Source organism: Octodon degus, unplaced genomic scaffold, assembly GCF_000260255.1.
Source record: "Octodon degus isolate 3935 unplaced genomic scaffold, OctDeg1.0 scaffold00215, whole genome shotgun sequence".
Taxonomy (NCBI): Eukaryota; Metazoa; Chordata; class Mammalia; order Rodentia; family Octodontidae; genus Octodon; species Octodon degus.
In genome coordinates, this window is record NW_004524791.1 from 2907213 (window position 1) to 2920774 (window position 13562).

At 62.5% G+C, this 13562-nt stretch overlaps 1 protein-coding gene across 5 annotated transcripts in view; it reads left to right on the forward strand.

Annotated features, from left to right (window-relative positions):
* Cbfa2t3 (CBFA2/RUNX1 translocation partner 3) overlaps positions 1–13562 on the forward strand; it is a 49999-nt gene that overhangs the window by 15517 nt on the left and 20920 nt on the right. For 2 of the 5 annotated variants that reach the window (XM_023705252.1, XM_004644994.3), the window contains exon 1: positions 431–622. The exons of 1 other annotated variant lie outside the window; for it this stretch is intronic. The gene's annotated coding sequence lies outside the window, so the exon portion shown is untranslated. Of the gene's footprint in view, positions 1–99; positions 126–430; positions 623–13562 lie in introns of those variants that run through there. 2 more of the 5 variants (XM_004644993.2, XM_023705251.1) reach the window with 2 other exon arrangements.

Consider the following 13562-nt stretch of genomic DNA (forward strand, 5'->3'; position numbering starts at 1 on the left):
GCGGCCCAGCGCAAGGAGGGCGGGCGAGGGGGGCGCGGCGGCCGGAGGAGGCGCGGAGGATCCCAGCCCGCGGGGCGCGGATGCCGCGCTCTGAGCTGCGAGCCGGGAGGCTGCGACTCTCCGAGGTGGGTGTGCTTGTGCTCTGCGCGGGCGGGCGGGAACAGTACCGAGCTCCGCACCCCGCCCCGCGCCCCGCGCCCCGCACCCCTCCCTGTGCTCCGCCCCGCACCCCTTCCCGGCACCCCGTGCCCGACCCGCGCCGAGGCCGCGGGGGGCGGGGCCGAGTCCTCTCGTAGGAGGGTTCCGGGGGACTGGGCGAGGGCGGGGTGGGAGTCGGGGGGCGGGGATCCCGGGGCGCCCCCTCCGCGCCCGAGGCGGGGCGAGCGTGGGGTGCCGGGAGGAAGGCAGGTGGTGTGGGCTCGGGCAGAGGCGGCGGCCGTGGCCGCGAGGCCAGACCGCCCGGCGAGTGCGTGCTTTGTTCCCGCGCGGCGACCCCGCGTGGCCCCGCGGCCTCCCTGCGCCCCGCCCCGCCTAGCTGGAGGAGAGGGCGCGCGGCCGCCCGAGCGTTCGGCCGAGCCCGGACGGGGAGGAGAGAGAGCCCGCCAGGGACCGGGACGAGACCGTAAGTGTTGCGTCGCCGTCGCCGCTATCGCCAGTCCGCGCTGTCGCCGGGGTCTGCGCCGCACCCTCCCCCCACACACACTTTGCAAAGTTTGCGCCCGTGGCCGGGCAGCTCTCCTAGCTCTTGTCCAGCCGACTGCACCCTCGGGTGTGCAGGGAGCTCGACCCGCCGGAGTAGGGTTGGGCTTGGGGCGAGGAGTGCTCGGGTCCTGAGGAAGGCAGCCCGGTGACAGGAGGGTGACAAGCAGAGGCGACCGTAGCAGAGAAGACGGAGCGGAGGCCTGGCTGGCGAGACGGTCCTCACCCCTCCCGCGCCAACCCTTGTTGTGATCTCTGAAGTTGCCAGCCGACCAGGTCGGAGGTGGAGGGCCCCGGGCGTCCGGGGTTGTGACAGTGGAGGTGCCTGGCGGGACCATCTTCCCTCAGTCTTTGGGAACCGTCCATCTGTGGGGCAGGCCGGGAGCCAGGCTGTGGGAACGTGGGAGGTGGGAGCCCGCAGAGGACAGATGGCTGAGAATTCAGCTGAGCGGCTGGCTGTGGTGCAGACGGCACCGGCTGCTGTGCCCAGCTCAGGCGAGCGCTGTGGACCCGCTTCCGGATTCGGCTGCTGAGCAGACCTGAGCGTGGGGACCCCACTCCTTCCAACCACGTTTCCACCCTTGGACAGTGGCCGCTAGCTCCCAGCTGCCTGAGCTCAGGGAAGGAAACAGTTATTTGGGAAACAGAATGGAACGTCTTTGCAGGCGTTGTGCGGTGGGTCTGAGTAGCTGTCAGGCTGGTTCTCCGATCCCGAGGCCAGGATGTCGCCCCATTATGTCTGCTGGGCGTGTGTTTCCTCTCAGGACCTAGAGGCGGGAGAGCTGCCTGCCGCTCTGGAAGGGGCTGGCCAGAGACAAAGGGGTGTTGGTCTGCCCCCACTGGGAGTTGCTGGGAGGTCTGAGAAACTAACTTCTGGAGCCCGGGTGCTGCCATCTTGCAGACCCCATGCCGTGGGCAAGGCTGCCTGGTGTCTGCCTCCTGGTCAGGCAGGAGCTGGGAGGTCCATGGGCAGCTTCGAGATTCCTTGGTGGAGGGCTGGCATGGAGCTCATGGGGTTCCACTGGCCCCCTGACATCATCCTCTGGGTGGCTTTGGGAAGGCAGATGAGGGCAGCGCTGCCCCACAGGCTCCCACTGAGAACCTAGCTACAAAGCCACTCACCAAGTGGGAAAGACTGCGGCCTGCCTGACTGCTCTCTGCTCCAAGAGGGGCATGGGGGAGAGAAGTGGGGGGCATGGACACAGATGTGGCAGTCACTGTCAGAGTGAGGCAGATGCGGGAGGGAGAGCGGCACATTGGACCCGTTTTCTGGCAGAATCTGCTGTGAGCTCTGTGTGACTGGGGGGAAGGAAGGGTCCTCGTAAGCAGTACCTGGCCCTGGGGCCAAGGACTGCCACATGCCAAGCCAGGACATCCCCATTGGCCACCACTATCCCCAAGAGCCCCAGCCTCTCCCCCATCACCAGGTTATCCATGTAATTGAGTTACCAGCTCCAGGAAATCTCCCCGATTCGGCTCCACGTCTTTTCATTTCTGCATGACTGGAAGAAATTAATTTTCCTTCCTACGCAAGGATCTGGAGCTGCCAGCAGGCTGGGTCACTAATCCGCAGGATCCAAGCCGACTGCGGTGGAGGCCAGGCTTCCTGCTGCGCCCTGTCCACAAGGCTTCCCTGCCACCTTCTGGAACCATCTGGCACTCCGGACCGCCTCCCCTCCCCCACTGTGCTGCGAGAGCGGTTGCGTTTGGGGATCTGATTCATCCACCTCCCACGCGCCTGGGGTGGCAGGATGGTGGCTGAATTGTGCCCCTCTGAGTCTCTTCCCCAGGCAAGAAGGTGGGAAACAGCTTGAGCTGCTCCCCACTTGTACGATTTGCCAGGGTGTGCCAGGGTCAGCATCAGCCAACAGAGGGTGCAGAGCTGGGGCCTAGCTGGGGGCTCCCCGTTGTGGCTTCTGTCGTGCCCCAGTGCTGTGCTGGCATCCTTGGCCTTCTGTCTCCTCACCATCGCTGAGCCCCCTGCATGACCTGGGGGGGGGGCTGGCACCTCCCCTCTTTTGGGTATCCATACTTTGCCTGGGCCTAGCCCCTCCTACTGTCACCACTGCTGGCTGTCAGGCCCTGGGGTCCCGAGTCCCTGCAGGACTGCAGGCAACCACAGCTGAGGGGCCCTGTCCTGTGTGCCACAGGCAGGTGGGGCACAGGTGTCACCCACCGGTGCCAGGCCAGAGGCCTCAGGCCTGGCCCTGCCACCCCGGGGTCCTGTCTCATGCTAGATTCCACATATCCTGGTGTGTGCTGGCTGTCATAGCAGCACAGCCCCCTACTGGCACAGGCCCATAGGATGGCCTCCTAGCCTGTCACTGGGAGGCCGCAAGGCTTTGCTGGGGCTGCTCTGCTGGCTAAGGCAGCCCCAGGAGTGTTTGCCAACCATCACACGTGCCCTGAGCAAATATTGATTGAACACTGCCTCCTTGCTGGGCTGAAAAATAATAATAACGTGAGCGGGTGGGGGGTCCACATGGGGGGTGCCGGGACTCAGGGCTGTCCTGCCTGTCTCGTTGGGTCCTTGTGACGACCCCGGGGGTCTCCACCTTCCAGACCTGCAAGATCAGCACTTGCAGCACTGCAGCTGGAGCCAAGCCCCGCACTGCTTAGTCTCTATGCCCCAGATCCTGGGTGCCTGGGACCAGCAGATGCTCCCTGTACTCAGCTGAGGCATCGTGCCCACTGGAGGGGCCAAGTCTCCCTGGGAGCTGTGCAGAAGGCCTGGGGTGCCTTTCCCTCATGTCACGGCGCCTGTGCCAGGCCAGCAGCAGCTTTGTGGCTTGTCCTCACCTCCCAAGGAACTGATACCCAAATTTTTTTCCTGGGGGTTATGCCTCAGCTTGCCTGGGCCACATAAAAACCCCAGATGCCACTTCTGAGGGTCCCTGGCTGGACCTCACTTTGTGGAGTCCACACAGTGGGTGTGAGGCAGAGGTACAGCCTCAGTGCCGTGGACAGAGCAGAGGCCGTGAGGCTCAGAGGCCTGGCCCAGCCAGAAGGAGGCCAGCGTGAGGCAGCTGTCAGCATTAGGCTGGAGCTCCACGGTGGCCGGTGACACAGGGACACAGCTGGACTCCTGGCTCCCGTCCTGCCTTGCAGTGAAACAGAAGGTCAGCCTCTGCTGCCGCTGTTCACAGGCCCCTCAGGGGGCCTCCAGTGTCCCTGGGAGGAGAGTGAGGTGGACGTGGCCACGGTTAGGGTGCCGTCTGCTCAGATGCAGCTGTAGTGCCCCAACCCTGGTCACTGCTGTACGGGTGCCAGCCTCTGGGGCTTCCAGGCCCGGCGAGGGTGCCATTCCCACAACCCCCAGGCAGCCTGGAGGCCAGTGTTGGTGGCAATGGCAGGAAGAAGCTGAGGACATCTCATGGGGCAGCAGGAGACCACTTCAGGCCACTGCCAGACGTTCAGAAGTGGAGGAGGGGCCTGGGGGCCAGGCAACTCCTGAGGGTATGCGGGGGCAGGGATGGGGGCTGCTGAGACTGCTTTGGTTTAGAGCACTCCAACAACAGGTGGGGGCATCGAGGGCTCTTCTCCTGGCTGGCCGGAGCACCGGCCCCTGCTGGCCTGAGTCTATGGGGAGGGGAGCAGCACAGGGACCCCGAGCCCCATGTCTGACCCCTCCCCGAAGCTGTGCGCCAAGTTTACCCACTCTGTCCTCGGGTTCCAGGTGCTCAATGCAGCCTCAGGTGCCGTCTCTTCCGATCACTGTGAATGTGCAGATCCTGGGGTGCAGGGCAGGTGTGGGCCTCAGGGACTGCACCCAGCCCTGCCCTGGAAGCTTACCACCCCGCTGTCCTCCAGTGCAGAATAGGATGAGCCAGACAGAGCCCCTTTTGAGGGATAGCCACCTGGCAAGTGGGGCACCACACCCTGTGCCATCAGAAAGGGAAACCAAGGCTGGGGTTGGCTGCACCCTGGCACTGTGTGGGGCAGGGACAAGGCTGAACCCTGGCTGCAGAGCCCCGTGAGGTCCCAGTAGCTCAAGCCCTGCTACCCATTTGGAGCCCGTGGCTGGGCTGGGCCAAGACCTCTCCATATCTGCTGCCCCCATCAGCCTCTGTCCCCTCTGTGGCCAGTGTCTCCCCAAACCCAGCACTGGGCCAGGCCACGAGCACTGCGCCGCTCTCTGGGAGCCGCCTCCCTCCCTGTGTGTCTTCTGTGCTTTCCCACACCGTGAGTGATGTGACATCACAAGTCGTGCGCTCGTGTGTGGCCGCAGGGGGACAGCCCCGGCCTCAAGGTGACAGGGTCATGGCTACGTGAAAGAAAGGGAAAGGAGACAGCCACGCTGGGCGCTGCTCTGTATTTCACTTAGTCCCCTTCAGTACAGACGTCACTACTGCGAATGCACCGGGCTCTGGTGTGGCATCTCTGTCCCCTCGCCTTTGGTCCCCAGGCCCAGCCCTGCCTGTCTCCACAGGTCTTGCAGGCCCTGCATCCAGCCACACAGGGTGCAGCGAATCTGCCTGATACCCACATGAGTGGGAGAGGTGACCACTGCAGGCCTGGTGGTCAGGGCACAGCTGGGACCTGGGTGTGGGAACAAGGTGGCCCCGAGAGGTGAGAGGAGGCTGACGGCCAGAGGGGACCCCAAGGGCAGCACTCCTGGGAAGGAGGCCCCTTCATTCAGGGGCCACAAGGCTAGCCATGGAGGGCTGTTGTGATGGACAGAGACTGGGAGGGTGCCTACAGTGTGGGCCCAGGGCATGGGCTGCAGTCCCTACTGCCTGCCCTGGCCATGGTTCCAGTGGTCCACACACTCCTGGGGCTAGAGGTGCCTCGATTCCTGGAGGGCAGTTTCCCAGCAGTACATTGCTGTGTGCATGCACAGGGGCTGTGAGGTGCATGGATGAGCACAGGCCATGTCACACAGAGCCCAGGCCACGGCCTTTGTGGCCAGTGTTTCCTCAACCCATTCCGTACTTTGTCCACACCATGATGGGAAGCCATTCTTTGCTTCTTTGTGGTAGGCAACATCGCGGTGTGGGCAAAACCAGCTTTGTTTCTACCGCCTGTGGGTGCTGTAGACTTGGGTGTGGGTGTGTGGTGCGTGTTACCATCTCTCGAGTGGGGTCCACACAGTGGGCCTTGGCTGCATCTATGGGGACAAGTCCCGTGGGTGCCCAGCAACGGGTCAGTTGCTGTCTGTTACCCTGTGCAGCGGCCAGGGACTCCCTCGCCAGGTGCCAGGGGAAGCTGTTTGCACAGCCACGGCCCAGCTGCCTGCAAGCTGTCATCGTATTTGGTTCCACAAACAGTCATTGGATCTTGCCAGCACCTGCTACCCCCTCACCTCGGTTTGTACCAGATTCTGTCCCTGTGCTTCCTGCTTATCCCTGGATCCAGGGAGAGAAGGCCCCTTAGTGTCCGGGAGGAGCTGAGCATGCACAGGCCCATCCCACCTGCCGTCCATGCCGTCCCGCCTTCCTAGCACCCTGGCCCTTCGCTGGGGATGCTCTCCCTCCACGCATGCGCATGGCTTCCGCCCTCTTCTTGTTCAGGTCTCTCAAAGGACCCCTCCAGTGATACCCACAGGCCTGCCACTCTTCCATGGCCATGTTTTCCAGCTTGCTGGTCCCTCCGGTCACTCTGTGTGGTGGGTCTTGTCTGCTCCATGCCCCCACACTCAGCAGCCTCCATGAACAGGCACTGTGCTTTGCCAGTGGGGTGAGAGGCCTGGGGCCACTGATGGCCAAGGATGACCCCACGGGGGCCCAGGAAAGGTTGTGGGGCAGCGCCCACCTGCCAGCAAGCTGCCAGGTGCTCCAATTTGTGCACAGCCACCAGGTCCTTTTCAGACAGCTGTGGGGTGGGGGCTGGCTTGGTTGGTCCTTGGCCCAGATCCTTCCCTGCTTAGATACTTGTCCTGGGGACGCCCCAGCCTGGTAAGGTGCCTGGCCCAGGGGCAGCTGTAGAGTCCTTACCCCAGCATGCCCACAAGTCCTTGGGAACAGGGCCATGGGCATCAGCTGCCGAGGGTGTCGGGGCTTCTGAGGGTGTCCAGAGCTGTACAGGATGGTGGTACCCCAGCCATCACTCCTCAACAGCAGCTCAGAGTGAACTGATTAGACGGCCCTGCCCCGAGGCCTTGGCAGGCAGAGCGCCAGGAGAGAAGGAGCAGCTCCGTGATACACATCCTGTAGGTCAGCCCATGGGAGTGGCAGGAGGCTGAGCACCTCCTTCCCAGAGCACTGGGGAAGCTGGGACTGGGTACCAGGCTCGAGATATCTCCGTGGTCACCCAGCTCTGTCTCTAGCCAGGCAGGAGGTCCCTCTGGAGGACCCCCGACACCATCTGCTGGTGCTCCTCTTGCAGGCCTGAAGGCCGAGTGTCTGTGGCAGCCCTTTCTTCCGTTTCCCACAAACCCAAGGCCTTGTGCCTGCCAGTGCCTGTCCAGAGCTATGGAAACCCACCCCTTCCAAATTCCTGCCTGAGGTGACCCGGCCTGGGTGGCCGGAGGTCCATCTCTCCCCACCTGGGACATCCAGGCCGCACCTAAAGTGTCTGGACAGAAGCTGGGAGCCTTGTGTTTTTAGTGCTGGTACATTCCTGAGGCCCCTTATACACCCACCTCATCCAGCGTCCAGCAGGTAGATGCTGTCCCGGGGATAGGTATGGTGTCAGAGAGAAGTGAACAGAGGGACAGAGTGGCAGCTTCTCCTCCCAGGGCTGTGCAAGCCAAGGCCACCACCTGACTCAGGTCTGTCTTCTTGGGTCGATGGACACTGAGCTAGGCTGCAGGGGAGGGAGCCCAGGGGAGGGAGCAGAAGGGCATCCTGGCTCTGGAGGGGCTGCGAGGGGCCTTGGCATGGAGATGGCCTTGGAGACCATGATGAAGGATGGGCAAGGCTGGGACTGTGCCAGGCCCAGGGACAGGAGTGCTCTGTGCAGGCCGTGTGTCTAGGGTGTCCCCACTCTAGCCCTGGGGTGCAGGACTCCAGCTAGTTAGAAAACTGAGGCTCTGAGTGCTGCTTGGAAGTCACGAGCAGCAGCCATGGAAGGTCCTGTGTGGCCGCCTCCCTGGTCCCTCACACTGCTCTACTGGGGTGGCGGGGACAGAGCCTGGGTTCCGTGACAGCCACCAGGTGGGGTACCCAGGGTTGGTTGCTCATTTCCTAGAAGCAGCTGCACAGAGCAGGTGGGACACAGGTGTGCAGAGAGCTAACCACATCTCTGGGCGCCCTGCAGTGCAGGTTTGTCAGCCAGATGCAGGAGGGGACCCTGAACTCAGCTCTTGCCGGAGCCGGGCTCTCTCCAGTAGCCTGACCCAGCCCAAGGCCCGAGAACTGTTTCCAAACCACAGCATGGGTCTCCCTTTCAGATGGGGAAGTTAAGTCTCCAACAAGACAGGGCGCCTTTGGGCAGAAGGAGGCCTTATGGGCACCCTCGGGAGTGCACAGCAGCTCTGGACCTCCCAAACGTGTGCACAGTGCTGTGTGCTGAGTCACATGGGAGTCCCAAGGCCAGGGTCTCCACACAGACCTAGACAAGCGACCTCTCCCAGCCTTGGTCTCCTCACATCCCCACCTGCCTGAGCTGCCCCTGCGGGCAGAGGCTGTCATGCCGAGTGTCTCCCTCCTGGCATAGGCAGGGCCCCTTCCCGGGAGAACCCTGAAGCTGTCTGGCTCAGCAGAGCCGGATCTGCTGGCAGTGGCGGCGCACGAGAGCATTTGGAGGAATGAGTCAAAACATCCAGAAGGTTCCGCCTGGGGGGCGGGGGCCAGGGCCGGCTCTACGTCTCCCCCAGAGCAGCTGCTGCCCCGGCTGTGGCGGTCCCCATGCCAGCGCCCGGCCCATCTGGCCGCCTGGCGACTTCCCAAGCCTGGGCTGGCAGAGCAATTGGCAGGGTGGGGGGAGCGGCTGTACCCTGACACCCACCAACCCCCTCCCCCTCCCCGCGCACACCAGGGGCACTGTGACACCACAGGGCAGGGACCCCTCACCCTGACATGACCCAGTGGTGTCCATGGCTGCTGTCCGACCAGGATGGTCACTGTGCTTTACTTGTCCCACCGTTGCTGCTGCACATGGGGACCTCCATCCTGGAGGAAAGAACTCTCCCTCCCAATGCTGTGCCAGGGACAGCGCTGGCTGTACCCCCCACACACACCTGGCATCCGTGTCCTGCCAGGCTGGGGCTGTCCCATGTGGCCAGCATGGTGCTGCATAAGCCAAGGCCAAGCCTCAGGGTGGATTGGGGAGAGGACCCTGTTCTTGCACAAGGCCACCATGAGCCCTATCCGTCCACCCCACTCTGCACTGCACTCTGTCCATCTGCCTAACTCTGAGAGCTCTGGTCTGATTGGCTTCCTGGGTACTGGTCCAAGCTCCTGTAGTCTTGGTGGCATTTGTGCTCCATGGTTGGTGTCTGTGCCCTGCCTGGGACACAAGGGAGGTGGGCACAGGCTAGGGGCCTACCCTGACCACCCATGCCCTGCCTGGATGCAGCTGGCTATGCCGACTTCGGGAGCACAAGGATCCTGGCCCTACATCTGTCACGACCTCAGAGTTGACTGATGGCTCTGGCATTCGTCACTGTGGTCTGATCCTTGCCCATGGTCTCAGTGCACTGTCCCTGTGGGAGACATGACTGTCGGGCCCTGCTTAGCTGCCTGGACCCCACCCCCACCCTTAACCCCTGGGCATCACAGCCCCAAGGGACAGGCCTGGGGGTGCCCCTGCTCTGCTCTTCCCTCAGGGAGAGGCCCAGCAATCTGATTGGAGGGCTCTCCCACCACAGAAGCCCCCATGCTGAAGGGAGCGGCTGTACAGGGCTCACACCCTTGAGCTGGCTGATTTCTGGTTACAAGGCCACAAGGAAAGACCTAGACCTCAGCACAGTCGTGGGCAGCCTCTAGGAAGCACAGGTGGCCACAGATCTGAGGCCCTTAGCCTGGTCCCACTTGAAAATCAAATGTATCAGGAACCACCAGGCCTGGGAAGCTGAGCCTGGGCCACCCGAGGGAGGAGGGGGCCAGGAGGACAGGGCAGGCAGAGGCAGTGTCGACCTCACTCCCGCAGGCGCAGCCTCCCTGCCGGGGCTGCGTACTTTCAGGCTCACCTACGGGCCTCCAGCCCTGTCCCTCCACGTGGGCTCTGAAACTTTGAGGTTCCCGTGGGAGCCAGGCAGCTGTGTAAGCCAGTGGGGCCTGCGTGGACAGTTTCTAGCCCTCCCTTGGCCTCTGGGCCCTGTCTGTGAAATGGGAGGGCAGAGCCACTCAGTTCCGCCCTTTCAGGTGAGGCTAACCGGTGTCCGCCCTTTGTAAAGGCCTGCTGTCAGCACATGGGTCTCACGCAGACCCACCCTCAGGACTTGACCTTGGATGGGCTGCTGCCCTTATGCCTGGCTGTGACCTCGAGAGAGGGTGGTGAGGAGGGGCAGCAGTGACATTTCCCACTGGGGGGCAGTCACCATGTCACCCAGGGTGCCACATCGTGTCAGAGGGAGAACATTCCCTGGGGCTGCACCCCCATCTGCCACAGTCACATCCAGTGGCCCTGTCTTTGCTGACCTGATTTCCTGAGTCCCCTCCCACCACCCAGGCCACAGGCCCTACAAGGGATATGGGGCATCAGGAGGATTCCAGGCCAGACCCCCCAGGGATATGGGAGGAAATGCCCACTTGGCCGCAGGACCAGGAAATCCTGGCTGGCAGGGTGCCACCCATCGTCACCACCAGACGTGCTTCGGATCCTTGCCAGGCAGGGTGGGGGTGGGGGTGGCACCGGCTTTCCCACTCCATGCCATCCTTCCTGCTGCCTGCGTGTAATTAACAGAGTAATTAAAAACAGGATGAGTTAATTGGTATTCATTTATGTGGCAGATGTTTTTAATTGAGGCAGGAAACAATTTACCTGTTTACATAAACAATGGCAAAGGCAGCCTTGTAGAACACATTTTTTTATACATCTCCCTCCCCCTGCCTAAAAAGCAGAATCGAAAGTGCCGGGTCCCGGTGGTCCCTGTGCAGGCCTGGCCTCCTCATGTGCGGCCCAGCCGGCGACCTTTGGAGGGGCGCTCTGTGCTAGGCTTACTTCCTTCCTCTTGGGCAGGGGCGGTAGTTTCCCCAGGTCTGGGGCCCCAGCGGCCAACAGAGACTCAGCCACAGAGAAGGCTGCACAGGGTTGGTGTCCGTGGGGACTCTGTGTGACCCCCAATGTGGTGACTCAGAGTCCCTGAAATAAAATTTAAAATACAGTTCCTCCCTTTGATGGGTGCCTGTTAGTACAAGGCAGGCACAAGGACCCCTGGCCACGCGATGCGCTGCGCAGGCCCAGAACTTTTCACCTGGCCCTGCTTCTCCCTAGGGCGAGAGGATGCCATGGCCCCTGCGGCAGAGCATGCTGGGCTGCCCGGCCTTCTACCTGCAGGGGATGCCCAAGCAAGCAGGGCTCTGGATGTCGCCTGTCTGTGGATGGGCACCAGTTCAGCACCTGCTGTGAGCTTGGCCTGCTCCACACGCCGAGTCCCTGTATCTATGAGTGACACTCATTCCTAGGGTGACACTTGGGGGTGGGGTTAGAACGACCCTGTGGGAAACTGAGGCCCACGAGCTACAGCGTGGGTTTGTGTGCCAGAAAAGGTTCCCTGGCTCCATGGAGACACCCGTTTGAGTGAGGTGGCAGATTCCCACTTTGCTGGCTACCGCACTGGCTGCCTGAGCAGTGGCCCCGCTGCCCGGAGGAGAGGCCTAGGGTCACCCCTGCTGGAGGCCGGGTGCTCTCTTCCCGGGACCCTGCTCCTGAGTCATGCTGCCATGAGGGGCTGAACTGTGCAGGTCGAGGTGGCGGCTCGGGTCTCAGGCAGTGTCACCAGGCCCTGAGTGAGCACTGTTAGGGTTCACAGTGCTCCTCGTAGTCCAAGGCAGGGTGCAGCCAATTCACACGTGTTTAAATGAGAAACACCCGGTCAAGCTGTGGGGTACCTCACTGCTGGCAGAGGAAGATCCTGCCACAGGGCCTAGGGAAAGGGAGGCACGCTTGTCCCTCCCAACCAGACTTGGCCTCTGTGCTGCGCAGGCGCAGCAGCCTTCCCACTCCTCAGCATCCCAGCCCAGCCCCACATTGTTGCTAACTCCAGGTTTGTCACCTCAGGGCGGGGAGCGAGGATTCACATCCAGGTCCAGCAGGGAGCAGAGTGGTCCCTTAGTGACCCAGAGTGGTCACTGGTGCATTAACAGTCGGTTGTCACCTGCTGTCCGTCGGCCTCCCTGCAGGGCTCCCTGGACATCATATCCCGGATCCCACCCCACCATTGCTGAGCAGGCCCCATGGAGGTGCTGTGTGCACAGGAAGTGCCATCTTGTGCTCAGGCTGGGGTCAGGGCCTGGCTCATCAGGGAGAATCACACAAGAAACACCTGCCACACACTGCACACATGCATGTGCATGCATCACAGTGCACATACATGTGCCCCATATGTGTGGAATGCACGCACACATTCACATATGCCTGGGCACCCACACATGAATACATGCTTACCCACAGTGCACACACATCTATGCATGGGTACACACACATTATGCACAGATCCTTGTGCTCCTACATACATACACACACATGTGAATACATACATGTGTCTGCAGAGTATATACGCCTACACAGTCGTGCATGCATACACACATGCACATACAGATGCCTGTGCCCCACATACACACATGCACACAGAGCTGAGTCAAGACATAGGTTCAGGCCTGCCCAACCCAAAGCTACTGTGGGGGGCTGTATCTGACCGCTCCAACCGCGAGCACCCCAAAACAGACCTGTTTCTGCCCTCATGGGCCCCAACCCTGGCAGTGGCCCTACACGGTGACAGGAAGGAAGCACCTGTGGTGGGGGTGGGGCACCTCTGTGCTGTCCTGAGAAACCAAGCGCAGCGACCATAGGGAGTGGCCGCGCTTGGCTAAGGGCCTCGCCGTCGCTTGCACAGCCGAGCGCACTGCAGGGCCGCCGTCCTCGCCTAGCCACGCCCCTCTGCGCACGCGCCTGCGTGTGCCGCGCTGCACCGCCCCTTGCTTCCCAGAGCTGTGACTCCTACTTTTCCAGTCAAGGCACAGAGTGGGGCAGATTACCGCCGCTCGGGTCTGTCACCCACCTGCCCTGTGTGCTTCCACTCCCCTTGCCCACCGGCTGCCACCCTGCCGGCCTCTCCTCCCGCCCATCGCATCCTCCTCCCCGACCGCTCAGTCCTGATCCTGGCCGGGCGTTCTTGCCCCCCAAGCCCTGCAGAGACCAGATGTGCTGCCCTTCCTCCCACCACCTTGCCCGGCCTGGCCACCTCCTGGCAGCGGGCAGCCCAGATGGCGGGTTCACCTCCCCCCGCGTTCAGGGAGCTGTTGGCCGTGCAGCCAGCAGCTGGGCGGGGAATGTTCTTCCTTCAAGCGAGCACCGACCGCGGGTGAGCAGCCCTGGACATCTGGATCCCATTTGCGGCCCTTGGGGAGCACAGACGGCTCTAATCCCAGCCACTCTGTGCTCCCCGCAAACACCCTCACTCTGCGAATCCAGGGTGCCCAGGAGGGTGGGTTCTGGCCTCCTCTAGGCTGCGCCGCCGCCTATGGGTTACTGCAGCTGTGGCTCTGTGGCCAAACCAAAGCCCAGGCCCTGACTGAGGAGAACCCGGCAGGAGGGTAGCGGCACTGGGTGACACCTCAGGGCCCGTCGCACGCCTGCTGTGTCAGCTTCTCTTCTGCACGTTCCAGTCCCACGCAGGACTGCATTGTCACCGGGGTGATTGTCCCTTTCTGTGTCAGCAGATGATGTCCGTGACACCACTTGGGCAAATGAAGGGTGTTGGGGGTCCACTTTCATAGCACGGCCTTAGCAGCTCTGCCGTCAGGGAGACCCATGAGGAG